Genomic DNA, 14,528 nt, shown 5'->3' with positions numbered 1-14,528 from the left:
GTGACATTACTATATTTGATTTTATATAATATTATACATTCATTGGGCTGTGATAACTGTCCTTGCCGTGAACACACTTTCTCAGTGGTGGTACTGAAGAGACCCATCAGTTTTAAATATGTTAAGCTTGTGAATGGAAATCTATATTATGCAATGTGGTTTCAACTACTAACATGTGGCTAAGGGAAAAAAAAAACCCAAAAAAAACATTATGACAATCTCATTTCTTTGCTGCTTGTGGTATTTTTGCAAATCCTGGTCAATGAACCCAATAGGCTGACCTTCATAATTCAGGCTGAAGTTAGGGAGGAGAAGCACTTTAAAAGGAAAATGAAATACAGACCTGTTGAATTTCATAAATGTCAGTAGAAAATGTTGAATAGTGTAAAAATCAAAAACAGGAAGAAAGCTTTCATACTTTACCATAATATGCACATGCATCTTTACTAAGGAATTAGCAAATATTCAGCTTAAAAAATAAAAAGAATTTCATCTTCCTTTTTGGGAGATTAGCATTTTAAAAATTGATAAAAATAATATAATTACTTCTTCTCCAGTTTTCCATGACTCTGGAAGCAAAGTGGTTTGTGTGAGTGTATACAGACAGAAATCCAAGTTTTGGGGTACTTGTCTATTCTACACAGATGTTGAGACTCTTTTGGGAAAAATTCTACCAGCAGCAAACACACATTTTCCACCAAACCCATGTTTTTCTCTCCTTTTTTCCTGCCTCCAAAAAATAGATTGTGTATTTAAACTACGCATATGCACCAAAGATTTTAATTCATAGGACTTTCATAGCTAACCAAGCTCTATTTCAGGATAAGGAAAAGACATGAGCACAAAACTTCTCTTTTTCTGCTCTCTTGATTTGTCTGTTTATTGCTTTAACAGTCCTCTGACCTTCCAACATCACTGTGCACTGTTGTGTAATTCAAGTAAGACTCAGAAAGTTCAGCTCCCCTTAGTAGATTCCACTACTGTGGACCATACAACAGTACTGAAGCTAAAAGAGTTTGGATGACCCACATCTTTTGGATTGCAAGACACGCTCACAAGTATGCTGCACTTTGGCTAATTTACATTTCTGCAAGATCCAGAGACCAGGGCCTTAACTCATTTCCCAAGAGGCTCACACCTCCTTGGCCCTTTAGGTAGTGTATATCTGAGAGATGATCTCAGGTCTTCTCGGTTGTTGCTGCAACAGGCTGCCTTTCTATTAAGGAGTTGTGGTTTTTTGGAAAGTCAGAGTAAGCAATTTTTCCTTGTCATCCCTTTCCCCGTTGTCCATCTTCTCTCCCTCTTCCTTCTTTGCTTGTCAAGACCATAGCCATTCTTTCCGTTCTACTGTCAAAACTCACTCTTTTGTTTCATGGTCTCACAGTACAACACTGAATATTTCCAGTGCTGAGACACTCCTGCTATTGATTTTTGAAAATACTTCTTCCAGGAAGAAAGTCTGCCCAAGTACAAAAAAGAAGACAAATTTACTGGAGAAATAAAAGCAAAACAAATGTGCTGTTGATATTTGAAAAAATACTGGCATATACTTCTGGCTGAATTCAAGCAATCATAACTAGCAGTAAAATATGACACTTTTAGTATTTAGTCTCAGCTTAACCACTTTTTGTGGTTAAATCTGATCTATTCTACATTTTAGAGAGAACATTAGTTATCTTCAGCAGTTCTGTAAAGAGATAAAATCCATTTTATTGCACATTTGCTATCTATTACATATAAGAACATAGGTCCTATTTTGCTATTCTTTAATTGAAATTGACATTAATAAGAGATTAATCAATGTTCCCAGTGATCAGTCCTTTTTATACTTTATTGGCTTTCTTATCTTTACAAACATTTTTCGTAAAAACGTTTCCTTGTGTTCTGTGCAACAGAAAGATTTTTTTCTGCTTGTTTATTGAGTTCATTCACATGTTCTTTGATATGTTAAAGCAGCAAACACAGTTCTGTTCATGTGCAGTAGCTTCCGTTATTTTTACCTTTTACTATGCTTATTTTAGCGTCCTGAGCTTTGTCCTTCATAAATTGGCAGATCCATAATTCTGCAATAATTTATGCTTCCTCTATTTGCATTAGCTTACCTACTCCATTTTTGCCTTGATTGGACAATCACCATCTGCCTAGTTTTTACTTTTTATTCCATAATCCCATTTTGATTTTAACACTGACTTCTAAGATATATTTAGTTCTCCTTTTAATTTCTGACTGTAATAATTAGAAAGGTTTTACCAAGTAATGTCAATTCACTTATTCTTTTGCTGATTAAACATAATCCCATTTTCCTGGCTTCAGCTCTGTTCTCTCTTTGAAGACTAGTTAGCTTTTTAACATACAGTTCCCATATTTTCTAACATTTCAGTATCTATTAACCTCTACCTCTTGACTGGGAGCTGAAACTTCAATCTAAATCCTGAAATATAACTAAAGGATAATGAAAAACAAAGGTAATGAAAATGGAAGATATGACAACATACTGTGAATATGCCTGAGCCATGCATAGAGGTCATCCTGGCAATTCTTCTTACTTAGAGTCCTTTTAACTAATTAGTTGCCTTTTCCACTTAGTACACAAAGTCCTGTGATATTCATAACTTTGGGTTTTTTTCTTGTCATAGAATGGAAATAGGGTGCTTTCTTCCTTTTCTTTTTTCCACTCAGAAAACTCTCTTCCTCTTTAGAAAGAATGTATTTAGTTTGAGCTGAGTTCAGGTGGCAACAAAAACACTGATTGTGTGTTGCTATAAATTTATGAAGTTTTTTCACATTAATGTTTGTTGATAAGTAACAACTCTGCATTAACGCATTGTAACTATTAACTGGGGCTAAATTACAGAGGTCTTATTGAAAGGCTACATATATAACCTTTTGAAAATGTCCCTTCTTGAATAATTAAAAGTTTTGCATGATATTTTCCTGTATCACAGTCATTCCCACAGTTGCTTTATGTACTTCTGTTCTCTGTGCTTTGGGGTTACTTCTATTTTCATAACATAATTTGCACAATTAGGCCTGATTTAGAATGCCATCTAACTGGGATTAACAGGAATCTTTAAACAATCTTTTCTGAATTCCTTTTCTTCTAAAAAATTATTAAAATTATGAAGCCAAATTCCTGCACCCTAGGAGGTGGACAAAAAATATCAGAATATACCTCATGCTCTCTTTTCTTTATTGCTCTCCCTTTTTGTGAAGCAGCTGGCTCTATGCCAGTCACCTTGAACAGAAAGAGCAGGGCTATAGTATCTGATGATCTTTGCCCATTTTTTACCTCCCATTTACTCAGTCTCTGAGAACTGGGTAAGCAGTCTGCTTTTCCCCTCTGTTGACACACAGGCTGAATCTTGCTCTTTGTACAGCTGAGCCATGGCAATGACAATCTAATTCTTGGTGAACTTCTGAGCAATTTTTGAAATATTGCTGCTTGATATGATGTTATTTTTTCATAACTGCTATGCAAAATGATGGATGCTGTTTTAAAAGCAAATTAAACTGAATGAGATTAAGCAAGCAGAAGAATTGTCAGTAAAATATATATCACTTCCTTTTTTTTCAGACAAGGATCAAAAGATCCAAACATCACACATATCTCCTTGCAGAATATTTTGAGGCACAGTAGTGTGTCACTTTGAAATCAGGTGATAGATATAGCAAGGCTTATCAAACCAATACAATTCAGTCTCAGGCTGACATGCAGAGCTTTATATAAAAACAGTAAACACAACATGCTCATGGAATAGGTCAGATACAGCTTTATATGCAAGAAGTAAGATCTGGGAAAAAAATCAATTCCATGCTTGATTGGAAGCAAGTGACAAGAGAAAGACAAAGAAAAAAGCCAAGACAGGCAGAATATGCCTGGTGTATTTGAGATGAACAATAAATCAGACTGGTTCTATTAGGCAATTCGGCACAGTGGCATTTATCTATGGTATGAACTGAATGGTCGGGTTCCCATATATGAATAAAGATGAAAACTTGGAAATACTGTTTTTGTAGAGGAGAGAAAAAGCAAACATATCGAGGAAATGAAAGGTCAACATCAAGAGCATAGGAAATTCAATTGTTGGAATAAGGACCAGTGGCATGGCATGGCGTGGCATGGCTAGAAAAGGTCCTAGAAACAGAAAAGTAACCTCCCCTTTTTAGCCGCTACCAGAGCTTTCTTCTCCTTTCAGCCTGTGTGTGGAGTACCCTATGTGCTGGAGTACCCTGCCGCAGGGAGGCTTTATGCTGACTATGGTACTACTCCCGCTGTTGGCGAGGCCAGCAGGATTATGAATCAGGGACTAGGGGCAGAACAGCACCATTCACTTCAACATGCCAAAGCTCTAAAGGTAGAAACTACATTGAAGAATGTCCTCAAGATCCAAGGTGAGTGGCAACGACTTCACCTGTTCCCCAGGTCAGATGGCAAAATTTTGAGAGGGCACAGAGTTATCCGTATTCTGCAAGCATGTTCGCAAAGTGAGCACTGTAATATGGACAGCAGGGCAGTGTAAGCAGACTTTACAGCTCTGCATAATTTAGTTCAAGGATTATGTACGGCACATATAAAAATGTGACAGATACAGCATTGAACCTTGAGGATTAAGGTTCACTACAATGAAATACATCACAATGAATATTAACCCACTCTCTCAAAGTAACAGTTAGTTTGCTGAGGATTGCCTAGCCAAAGATATTAAACAGTGTACTAACATTTTGGGGGAAGCAGTATGATAGTTATGCCACATTATTATGTTGAGGTGATTGTTTCTTAAGTATAACGTAACATTATTCTCCAGCTAGACAACCAGAACAAAAACATAGTTATAAATATAGGGACAATTCCCAAGATAAAATTCCCAATGGAAATTCAATAAATACTCTTTAAGATGAGCAGTGAGGCAGAAGTGGGAGTACTTTTGTCAATATAATTCACTGCAGTGTGGAAAAATGACTCAGATTTGTAGACATGTAAGTAAACCTGGAGTTAGATTTTGAAAGCAATCTTTTCTCAATCCTGCTGTCATTTGGTCATGTGCACATTTAATTTTGCTATGCATTATTAAAAAAAAAAAAAAAAAAAAGTGTGTCATTTGTGGCATTTTGGGGTTAAGAAAAGATATGCAATGGATGTCCTGAAAAATGACATGGACTAGCAATTTGTTAAATAGATACAGATAGCTGCCAAGTTTAGAAAATTTGGATCTAGAGCCTCTGGCAGAATATTCAAAAAAATAGATAACAAATACAATTCTGTACTCTCTAAACTGCTGCCCTGAATAAAAATTACTGAAAAATACTGCAATATCCTATTTATTAATGACTGACAAATAAATCCATTGGATCAAGATGAGAAGCTGCATTCCTTCAGATTTTGTATGTCATTAGCACACCTATCATTCCCATGCCCATCTACTGGGGCAGGGTGGAGAGAGACAAAATTATTTACCAATAATTAGTGTTTGTATTAAGGAAATATTTCTGTGCATAGGTCTTAAATTTTTTTGTTGTGCATGGTAAACAGACATTACTTCAGTTTACAGAAAAGGAAACTGATAAACCCCCTAAGTTAAGTAGTTTAAATTAAGCCTATAAGGTAAAACATTATAAAAGAGCATAAAGAAGTTTTTTTCTTCCCTGAAAAAGACCACTTCCAAATGATGGAGTTATGCATCAATGCACTGAAAGCTGTTAACAGAGAAAATGGGAAAGACAAAGGCATTGCTAACTCCATCAGACACTCGCGGCAAAACAAACAAAAAAAAACCCCAAACAAACCCATGTAGAGGAGAATTATCTCCAAAAGGTTTCACTTATTTTCCTTTCTAACCTCATCTCTAGATACATAGAGAATTACCTCCAAAAGGTTCCATTTATTTTCCTTTCTAGTCTCATCACAGAGCTACATAACTGTCCTGGTTTCAGCTGGGATAGAGCTAATTTTCTTCTTAGTAGCTGGTGCAGTGCTGTGTTTTGGATTTGGTGTGAGAACAATGTTGATAGCACACTGATGGTTTTAGTTGTGGCTGGGTGATGTTTGTACTAAATCAAGGACTTTTCAGTTTCTTAGTCCCTGCCAGCAAGAGGACTGGAGGGGCATGGGAAAATGGGAGGGGACACAGCCAGGACAGGTGACCCAAGCTAGCCAAAGGGATATTCCATACCATATGGCATCATGATGAGTGTATAAACTGGGGGAATAAGAAGGAAAGGGGGAACCTCCAGCATTATGGTGTTTGCCTTCCTGAGAAAGCGCTATGCATGATGTAGCCCGGCTTTCCTGAAGATGGCTGAACACCTGCCTGCCCATGGGAGGTGGTGAATGAATTCCTTGTTTTGCTTTGCTTGCATGTGCGGCTTTTGCTTTACCTATTAAATTGTTTCTCTCTCAACCCTCGAGTTTTAAATTCCTTTCCGATTCTCCTCCCCATCCCTCTGGGTGAGGGGGGAGTGAGTGAGTGGCTGCTGGCTGCAAGGTGCTTAGCTACCAGCTGGGGTTAAACCATGACAGTAACTGTGGATGTAGAAGGAGCAACAGATTCCTACCACTACCGTCAGCCTCTGAACAAGATTTCACTAGCATGAGACAAAAACCTATTTATAAAAAGATAATATTAAAATGTGATATTTCCTTTATTTTCTGTACAAGCAAGAGGGACAGAAAAGGAGGAGAATTTTGCAATATGTCATGATTTTTTTTTCTTACTGCAGTGGCACCATTATATGTCTGTGGGGCACAGCCTTGTTTTTTATTATGTGTATAAATCTCTGGATTCTGACCATTAGCCAGCCAAGCTACCGAGCTCAACTACAAACACTAATATAACCCAAACATTAGATGATAATTCATGGTACTATCCCCAATAATCAAATAAAGAACAAAGTCTGAATAAGAAGTTCTTTATCTAGAGGTTCAAATTAATTCATTCTCTCCCATATTCCTCCTCTGGGGACAAACTGTAGCTGTTGAAGAGTATTTTGAATGAATTTTCTTCTTGAAAGCCCAATCATTTAATTACATACATACTACTCTGTTTTATATTAGAGTAAATGAAGTCAGAATGGTCATTTTAAGCTTTGGAGGAAAATTATTAAGTTCTGTGACAGCCTGTAACTTCTGCTGGAGTTGAATCTGTGGTCTTGAACCATCATCAGATTTGTCTTTTGCATGGACAATCGGATCTACATGTAAACATGCCACTTCAAACATCTTGAAATCAGAATTTTTCATTCCAAAACATCTGCACAGAAACATATAAGCAGAATGTATGCATATATTTATACCGAACATGGAAAATAATTACAAGGTGCAATAAAACATGGAAGGATTGGCTTGGTGACCAAAGATTTAACTCATGTTTTGCTCTGCATAATACGATAAATACCCCAGGCCATGAGATGACATTATCACAGAATCACAGAATGGTCAGGGTTGGAAGTGACCTCTGGAGAACAGCTAGTCCAACTCCCTGCTAAAGCACGGTCATCTACAGCAGGTTGCACAGTATCGTGTCCAGGTGGATTTTGAATGTCTCCAGAGAAGATTCCACAGCCTCTCTGGGCAGCCTGTTCCAATGCTTTGTCACCTTCAAACAAGTTCTTCCTCATATTCAGATGGAACTTCTTGTGTCACAGTTTGTGCCCAATGCTTCTTGCCCTGCTGCTTGGCACTACTGAGAAGAGCCTGGCCCCCATCTTCTTGACACTCAACCTTAAGATATTTGTAGACAGTCATAAGATCTCCTCTCAGTCTTCTCTTCATGAGGCTAAACAGGCCCAGCTCTCTCAGCCTTTGCCCTGAAAGGAGAAGCTCCAGTCCCCTCATCACCTTCATAGACCTCTGCTGGGCCCTCTACAGAAGTTTCCTGTCTCTCTTGAACTGGGAAGCCCAGAACTGGACACAACACTCCAGGTGCGGACTCACCAGGGCAGAGCAGAGGGGCAGGATCACCTCCCTTGGCATGCTGGCCACACTCCTAATGTCCCCCAGGATCCCATTGGCATTCCTGGCCACCAGGGCACACTGCTGGCTCATTGACCTCTTGCTGTCCACCAGGACTTGCCAGGTCCTTCTTCACAGAGCTGCATTCCAGCAGGTCATCCCCCAGCCCGTGCTGGTGCGTGGGATTGTTTCTTCCCAGGTGCAGGACCCTACACCTGCCTTTGTTGAAGTTCATGAGGTTCCTCTCTGCCCAAGTCTCCAGCCTGCCCAGGTCTCACTGAATGGCAGCACAGGATTGTGGCGTATCAGCCACTTCTCCCAGTTTTGTATCATTAAAAAACTTGCTGAGGGTGTGCTCTGCCCCTTTATCCAGATCACTGATGAACAGGACTGGGCCCTGGGCAAAACTGCTAGCTACAGGCAATGGCAGTGGTTGCAACTGCCTAGCCACACAACACTTGCTTTTTACTAGATAGTTTGAGCTAGCAGTTCTCCACTGCTGCTGGTGTTCATTTGATCTTTCTACTTCTGCTCCTGCACAGAAGGAAGGGAGAGTTACAGACGTGGTTGTCTGGATGTCTGAAGAAGCCCTTAAATTATTGTCCTTTTGAACAGCCAATGGATTATTACAAAGTATGCTTGAAATCTATTACTTTTCTATACAGTGCAGTTTTCACCACTGATGTGGGTTTATTTTACTTGTTTCACAGTACAGAGACCCTTAAGTGAAATGCTACCAAGTAAGGAAAAATATTCAAGAAAGATAGCACATCTGAACTCATTAAAACTGATTTGAAACAATCATTGCTGGTGCTTAAGAGAGTTCTGAAATAGTCTTCCTATCAGATTTCATTTCCCATTGTCATGTATGATGACAAATCAATACAATTAAAAACTTCCTCAAAGTTATAATGACATGTTCACAGTCTGCCATTTGGTATTGCATCCAAAAACCAAGGACACATTTTATGATTTTCAGGTTACTTAATTTATTGTTTGTAATGTACAGAAATTCACTTAGTCTCCAAACACAATAAATTTCAAGTGTTTTGGTCATTTTTTGTTATGATTTCATTTAAAACTTCAATGTGTGTGAAATGCTACACGTCATACCAGTGTGTGAAGAAATAACTAGCAGAGCATAGCTATTACAGATAATGCACAAATAAATCTTGTAAAGCTGTCTTTATGAAGCATATGATGTAGCTCTCAGGGGGAGGTCCATCTGTCATTGATTTCTTCAGTTATCTTTGTGGGACGTAGCATTAATCCATTTACAAATCCAGCTTTTCAATTGTCAGGTTCTTTTCGAATGTGAGGGTAAACAGCAACAGAAAGGACAGCAAACAGTAATGAAGTGTAAGCCAGATTTTGCTAGTACAGATCCCTGATGATAAATACACACTGGCCTGCCACTTCAAGACCAGAAGGAGCTATTTGTATAGTATTTAAAAAAAATGAAAGCACTGTTGTCTTTTTTATATATTTTTTATAGATTTATAGCAGGGACATAAGTAAAGTCAGTGCAGAACTGTGACTACAGCTTATTTTGCATCATGGAAACAGTCTCATGTAACAGAGAGGGGAAGGAAGGCAAGTGGGAGCCATAGACTCTGAGCTGGTATCATGTATTCCTCATTGAGCATCTCAGAGAGATGGTCCATAATAACATCATTTCATTTGTTCATGGTTTGTTGGGGACATTACTCATACTGACATTAAAACGCAAGAGAAGTAACACTGAAAATAGTGAATCAGACTAATCCTGGGGCTTTTGTAGATGACTTAGCTTATGTCAGAGAGCACAAGTCTTAAATAAGGCGTATGTGAAGCTCCATTCCCCTATCATCTCCTCCTTATTTGCCAAAAATTTGTGTATAATGTACCTAATGGCTTCTGTGTCTTCTGGACTTGCAACCATTTAACTAGTACTTTGGCTACCTCTTCATCACAAAAAAAATGTCTATTTTTGTAATGAGATAAGACAGACAAACTAAGTCTTTTTGTGAAAGACACTCTTACAGCTTCACCACAGGCAACTAACCACAGCTCTAAGACTGCTTGGTTGTTCCATGGAAAACCAAACTGTAATTACTTCTCAGATTTGTAATGCTCTGTTGAAACAAAGAAACTAATAACATACCACTTTTGCTTGAGTAAAGATAAAGTTTTTCTAGTCCATGATTTCATTAGGCAGAAAGCAGCAAGCCTACAGTGTAGTCTGTCTGTACTGGCCTGAGATCAGGGAGCTGTGTTACTAACAACTTAGGGTTGGCTCTGAGGTTGGAAGGTGGCTCTGAGGGGATAGTAGCTTCTGAGATCCTCTGCTCTTCCTGTCTGGTCTACAATGCCATGATGCTAGAGGTGCTGGGACCAAGTTTGCAGCTGATCAATTTACTGTTTTCAGACCACCACTTGCACTTGGGTTTTCTTTTAGGACAGCAAAATTGCACACGAAAGATACAATGAGTTTCTCGGAAGTCTAATTTCTTTCTATTTTATGTGCTTGTACACATACATGTGTTTTTCTGCATCTGCCTGCATGTATAATTTCCATTCCATCAGTATGTGCTATGCATATTTACCAAAATGCATTTAATTTTACTGCAGGTATAACAGTATGCCTATATAGGTGGAAAAGGGTCTTAAGAATTCACACAGTACTTGTGTTAATACCAGCAGAGAATTTGCATTCTTAAAAGTCTACTGTTTGCAGGTTTTAGCGGTTTCATTTTTAAGTGGATTCTTTCCTATTCTTTTAAGAACTGTTCACAGTTAAAAGACAGAAATTTATTCAATGGAGCTAGTTCTGCACTTCCAGAACACATGCATAGCCAGAAAGAAAGAGAGACTTCCACTGTTGATAAAGCTCTTCTTTACCTACTGGCTATCTAATACATCAGATAAAATGTGCAGACTTAGAAAGCAAGGGATAATTTACAGGAAAGAAAACTATGTTCTACTTCTGTATTGTGTCTCTGGTGGGTTCTGTTTCTGCAGGTAATAAAAACAGAGTGTAGCAAATGCACACAGATTTCCTCCACACACATGACCGTTATCGTATTTCAGATGTTTAAATGGGCTTTTTCCCCCTTAGCATTTTTTAGAATGCTCACTAAAGGCAGGAGAGGCCACCTGCTGCATGCAACTGCTCACCGATTCCCCCACCGAGACCCTGAACTATCTGCAGGCAAAAACCCTTTTACACTTAATGGGTCACTTGGGCTTGGCTGCTGAGTCTGCTGCTGCAACGCCTCTGCATCTCTCTTTAAATGTGTTTGAGTGCATAAAAATCCTTGACTCCAGACCCCATCAGAAGAGAGCATTTTGCTGTTCTGGATTATGAAATCACTGCAGATGCGGAGGATGGCTAGTGTGCAGCACTCACAGTTGCCACTTCACAGAATAAACACTTGAAGATATGAAGTGCTGTGTTTGGGGACAGGTAGCCTGAGGAGGTGAAGCCCTATGGCTTGCTCTGGCAGGGGCATTAAGTGGTATTATACATCTCTGCATCTTCTTAGGCACAAATGTGGAAAGGTTTGAAATAAAATTAACTAGACCTTTAATTCTGTGCAGAGACAGTAGGCAAGGCAGAAGTGGGGGAAGAGAAAAGCAGGGAAGAATAGGTAGATCTATTGATTTCAGTATTCATTTACAAGGTAAACAACATGTAGCTAGTGCCTTTTTCATAGGATCTTGTCTGCTTTGTTTAATGTCCCTCTTCCACAGGGATACATGTATTAATGTAGAAATAAACCCACAAGGAAATAGTGTGAATGAAACAGCTCATTATTTAGCAAGGTGCAGGACAGAACTCCAGAAAAACTCAGAGATTTTGTGACACACTGAAAGGTAGGTCATTGCATGCTGAAAGTGAATGGTCACCCAGTTCTGGATAAAATTAAATTTAGCTGTAATTTAGGTTGAAATGAATAAGAATGCCATCAAGGTTTCCCTAATTCTGTCAGTAAAACACTCATTAGAGAGAATCACACAGCAGCACAGAGAGAAGTAATACATCATTTAGTGGTTCCAGGAAACACTCATTTTCTGTGTATTTCAACCAACTAAATCTTCTGTGGGACCCAATTCAACTGGCCTTGAAGGAAAGCTTAAAGGCATCAGTTGCTCTCATTCTTCATAGCCAGTACATTCAGGACCTTTTCTTTGGGATGTTATGGGACCTTGTGTAAAACTCTAGCTTGGGTTTAAATATATTTATAAGCAGAACATAATATCAAACCTGTCCTCTTGCAAAAATGAAACCCCATTGAAGTTTGCAAATAAAGTCTGAGAAATATTCTTTCTTCATTGGGAGTGAAATGAGCTTGGCAGCATGTGTAGCTCTGAATAGTAATCTACATGTAAATCAGCAGCAGCCCCATGACCTGAAAAGCCTTCTGTGTGTCAGTAATACTGTATTATCTGAAAAGGACTGTCTTCAGCCAGAAGATGGGTAAAAAAATACATATTGATACAATTGTAGATATATTTTTCACAGTACAAATTCTTACGGGAAAATGGGAGTCTGACTCCAAGAGAATGTGGCTCAGACATCTATAGCCAGCACAAAAACTCATAAGGGCTGCTCTCTCCCACCCTCTGTGTTCTCAATTAATGATTTTAAACAGAACATTGCGATTTAAAATAAAATATTCTCACCTCCCACAAGAATACACTCTTCTGTTTCCTTGTGTAAAGGTTATTGCTATTGAAGAATTTGTTCTATTTTAGAATCATAGAATGGTTTGGGTTGGAAGGGACCTTAAATATCATGTAGTTCCTACCCCATTGGTATGGGCAGGGACACCTTCCACTACACCTGGTTGCTCAAAGCACCATCCAACCTGGCCATGAACACTTCCAGAGGTGGATCATCCACAACATCTCTGGGCAACCTGTTCCAGTGTCTTGTCACCCTCACAGTAAATTTATTTCTAATGTCCAACCTAAATCTACCCTCTTTCAATTTAAAGCCATCCCCCCTTCTCCTATCACTACATGCCTTTGTAAAAAATTCCTCTCGACCTTTCTTGTAGGCTCCCTTTTTGTACCGGTAGGTTGCTATATGGTCTTCATGGAACTTTCTTTTCTCCAGGCTCCCAACTCCAACAACCCCAGCTCCCTCAGCCTGTCTTCATAGGAGAGGTGCTCCAGCCCTCTGGTCATCTTCATGGCCCTTCTCTGGACTCACTCCAACAGGTCGATGTCTTTGTCATGTTGGGGGCTCCAGAGCTCTATGCAGTACTCCAGGTAGGGTCTTACAAGAGTGGAGCAGAGAGGGAGAATCACCTCCCTCAAATTGTTGGTCACACTATTTTTTGATGCAGGTGGCTTTCTGGGCTGCAAGCACACATTGCCAGGTCATGCTGAACTTCTTGTCCACCAACACTCCCAAGTCTTTCTCCTTAGATCTGCTCTCAATCCATTCTCTGCCCAGCCTGTATTTCTGCTTGGGATTGCCCAAGCAGACCCACACACAGGACCTTACACTTGGCCTTGCTGAACTTCATGAAGTTTGCATAGGCCCATCTCTCAAGCCTGTCAAGCTCCCTCTGGATGGCATCCCCTCTCTCCAGTGTGTCGACCATACTGCATAGCTTGGTGTCATTGGCAAACTTGCTGAGTACAGTTCCACTGTCCATGTCTTTGAAAAAGATGTTAAAGTGCCGGTCCCAGTACAGACAACTGAGGAATGTAGTTACCCAGGTCTTCCTTTTTTCTTTTTTTTTTTTCTTCTTTTTTTTTAATTTTTTTTTTTTTTTTTTTTTTTTTTTTTTTTTTTTTTTAAATGGGGGTAATGTTTCCCCTTCTCCAGCCAGTGGGAACTTCATAAGATTGCCACAGTTTCTCAAATATGTTGGATAGTGGCTTAGTTACTTCATATGCCAGTTCCCTCAGGACCTGTGGATGCATCTCATGAGATTCCTTGCTCTTGTGTACCTTCAGGTTCCTTAGATGGTTTCGAGTCTTATCTTCTCCTAGAGTGGGCGGTTCTTCATTCTCCCCTTGCTGCCTTTACATTCTGCGGCTCAAATGGTATGGCTGGAGCACTTGCTGTTGAAGACTGAGGCAAAAAGGTCGCATACTTCAGCCTTCTCCATATCCCAGGTAACCAGGTCTCCCATTTCCTTCTGGAGAGGGCTCACATTTTCCCTAGTTTTCCTTTTGTCACCATGTACCTATAGAAGCTTTACTCTTTGCCCTTGAGTTCTGTGGCCAGAGTTAATTCTATTGTGGCTTCAGCTTTCCTAACCTGATTGCCTGGCTGTTCAGACAATTCCTCTGTATTCCTCCCAGTCTACCTGTCCTTGCTTCCATCCTCTGAAGGTTTCCTTTTTGTTTTTGAGTTTGTCCAGGGGCTCCTTGTTCGTCCATGCAGGTCTCCTGGTGTTTTTGCCCGACTTCCTCTTCATTGGGACGCATTGCTCCTGAGCTTGGAGGAGATGATGCTTGAATATCAACCCAATTTCTTGGGTCCTTGTTCACTTCAGGATTTATCCATGGTACTCTACAAAAACAGATCCCTGAAGGCACCACAGCACATACTCAAAACATTGTTGCTTTACTCTAATTT

Source organism: Falco naumanni, chromosome 3 (assembly GCF_017639655.2).
Source record: "Falco naumanni isolate bFalNau1 chromosome 3, bFalNau1.pat, whole genome shotgun sequence".
Lineage (NCBI taxonomy): Eukaryota > Metazoa > Chordata > Aves > Falconiformes > Falconidae > Falco > Falco naumanni.
This window is presented reverse-complemented; position numbering follows the sequence as displayed.